General features: G+C 34.3%; 1 pseudogene; it reads right to left on the bottom strand.

Annotated features, from left to right (window-relative positions):
- Window positions 1-1,356: 1,356 nt before the first annotated feature.
- LOC138071743 (small nuclear ribonucleoprotein E-like) lies at window positions 1,357-1,635 on the bottom strand (annotated as a pseudogene).
- Window positions 1,636-3,178: the final 1,543 nt, after the last annotated feature.

Below are 3,178 nucleotides of genomic sequence, written 5' to 3'. Positions count from 1 at the left end.
GTGGATGCAATATTTCCTAGCTAAGGTGACATCAGATGCATACAACCAAGTGAGTCAGTAATGGACATTCAGCTCAGACAGCACACATAGACCATGCAGTCATCTAGATTTGAAGTTCTATTTTGTACTGTTCATTTCTGTTTAAAGCAGCAATTTTGTGAGTAAGGTCCATAAACTGTTAAGTCCAGAGGAAAAAACAAAAATTTCCTCATTAGAATATATTGCTCAGAATGAAAATTCCAACAAGAAAAATGTAGGGCTTTCATCATTGTAGAATTATTTTTTTTTAATTTTAATATTGTTTTATTGTTCTTTTTTTTTTTTTCTTGGCTACAGCACCAAGTTCCCAAAACAAGAGATTGAACCCATGCCCCCTGCATTGGGAGTGCAGTGTCTTAACCACTGGACTGCCAGAGAGGTCCCCATTGTACAATTTACATTTCTTTAAGCAAGTAAATAGTCATGTAACTAAAGGTCTCCTATCAAAAGCAAATCACAATGGGAAGTTTTACAATTTGTCTGTAATACAGCTTTCCCAGTTGTAGTTTTTATTCTAAGAACATATGTACAACACTAAAATTGTGGCTCAGATGGTAAAGGATCTTCCTGCAATGTGGAAGACCTGGGTTCAATTCCTGCGGTGGGAAGGTCCCCTGGAGGAGGGCATGGCAACACACTTCCAGTATTCTTACCTGGAGACTCTCCATGGAGAGAGGAGCCTGGCTGGCTACAGTCCACAGGGTCGTGAAGAGTTGCACACGACTGAGCGACTAAGCATAGCACAGCACGAGATTATGTAAAAATAGCAAAAAGAAAATTCTTCTTCATGCAATTTCAATTTTGATATACTGACATAAGGCCAGAGGACCAAATCACAGAAAGTAGAGTCTCCTTTCATACTGATTTTTATCACCAATCAACTGTCTTTGCAGTATTGTTAGAGTTCAAAGTGTTCATGACTATGGAGCAATTTTTTCAGGCTTTACATATAAACTTTGTATGTTGAATTCCTGCCACTAAGAAAATGAAAAAATAAAGAAAGTTCTTGAAAGTGTAAGCTGAAAACCAGAGGCATTTTTTTTTTTTTTAAATTAACCGCTTAGATCCACAACTAAGATTTTCATGCCCATAGCTCTTTTCCCCTATCTGCATTCATGATTATTCACCTGGAACACAATTTTATTTATTTATTTATTATTTTGATAAAAAACAGTCCCACAGCATTTATTGTCATCTGGTAATAACATAAGGGTAAGCACAACAATATGAATAAATGTTTTAGAACTACATCTCTAACAAAGGACACCTAAAAAACCAACTATTTTACCAAGCGATTTCTCACTTCATTGATCACTTCTAGTTGGAGACAATTTGGAGCAGAGTAATGTTATCTCCTTTTAGCATGATTCAACCCAGTTGTTTTCTTGATTTTGTTTTAGAATGTATCTCTTCTGCATCATCTAATACAAGGTTCATATACCCATCAAAACCAATGATACAGCCCTCTATCCGAATATTCACTTGCTCATAAAGCCACACCTGAATCTGAGATTTATTTTGCAAGTATCTGAAGATGAGATTTATGGGCTGCACCATCACCTTCTGCACCTTCTGGCCCTGGCTCCAGTATGTCATGCTGGAAGCTCACAAGCATCACACCGCTCCACTGCAACACAATTTTAAAGCATAAACACAGAACAAAACATTTCCTACACTAGAACTGCAATCGTCTTCCAAATTTGAATTTAAAATTTTTGAATCATTGTTCCTCGTAGCAAAGGAAACTACATTTAAGACTGGTGACATTCAGGCTTCATTCATGCATGTTTTAAATTATTTTTTGTTGTGTTAAAATATGCTAATTAATCAGTAGATGTACATATACTTTCTATTTTGTTTTTACCACTTCTATCAATTGATCAATTCAGTTTAAAGAGAAAGATATTTGAAAACATTATCTCCAGCTTAATTTCAGTGTAAATAAATTTTAGCTTAGAGCTAATGTGAGAAGAAATATAAGCTAAAGAGCACAATGGCATCACCAGAAGAATGAAGTAAAGCTTTACACTTATTTCAACCTGTATGTTTACATACTCACCTCCCTTATACCCTACATTACTATTTCTTAACACTAATAATTGCCTGTTTTGTAAAGATTTATTCAATTTCTGAAAGCACATTTTCAGAAGTTTTACTGTAGTCTATTAGCAAAATGTTGCCTTAATCTCAAGGTCTATATTTTAAAAGGCAATGTAAAACACAACTCTGCCTAACCATCAATATTTAAGTCATAGAACTTTGAAGACATACTTTGCATGCTTTTATACTAACTGGAACAACCAAGGCATTCTTCTGTGTCAACTCTATTTTAAATATATTTTTCCTCTTAATGATATGCTTTCCACAGTTCAGTTTTGATCATATCTTCAGATTATAAAACTGCCTTTGACTAGAGGCTTCTAAACATGTGCACAATATTCTTTCTCTCCACTGCAATCTAAAATGTGGTTAGATGATCTAGTTTGCTTTGTGTCCTTTTTACCCAAAGCTATAGAGAGACTGAAATGAAATTCTCAGTTCTTTATTAGTAAAAAGCACTGGAAAAGTGAAAAGATCTTGACAGAAATATTTTTCTGCTTCCAGTATGAGTAATGTATGTTGCATAAGCTATGCACTGCAAAGTGGAGGAAGACTTCTTAGCCCTGCAAAAGGAAAAGTAAAATATTGAAAAAGGATTTTAATGAAATCATAACATTAAAATAGTTTTATATTAAATCTTGCTAATTTTCTATGTGAAGGTTGTGGAATAAATGTGAGGAAACATTAAAAGGGAATTGAATTTCCATTCCTTACATTACAGGCACATGTTTACATGACCTTTAAAACAGAATTAAAGCTGTATCATCAGCCGCTGTAGGCAATTCACATTACTAAGACAATCAAATAAGAATGTTAAACTAACTATAAAGCATAAACTGAACTGATAGAGAATGATCTCAATTTACTGGGTTTACTTGAAATATACTTACACAAAACTGGTCATTTCAAAGCAGTTTGCAGATCCACCAAGCCAGAAACACTCATACATATTTGAAAACAGAGTGTCCAGCTATAATTATGTAAGCTAGGGGCATTTAATGTTTCTCAGAAATCATTCATCAGAGCTAGCTTATTTATG

The sequence above is a fragment of the Capricornis sumatraensis genome, chromosome X, assembly GCF_032405125.1.
Source record: "Capricornis sumatraensis isolate serow.1 chromosome X, serow.2, whole genome shotgun sequence".
In the NCBI taxonomy this organism is placed as follows: Eukaryota; Metazoa; Chordata; class Mammalia; order Artiodactyla; family Bovidae; genus Capricornis; species Capricornis sumatraensis.
The sequence above is the reverse complement of the archived record's forward strand: the minus strand, read 5'-3'. Positions and strand labels throughout refer to the sequence as shown.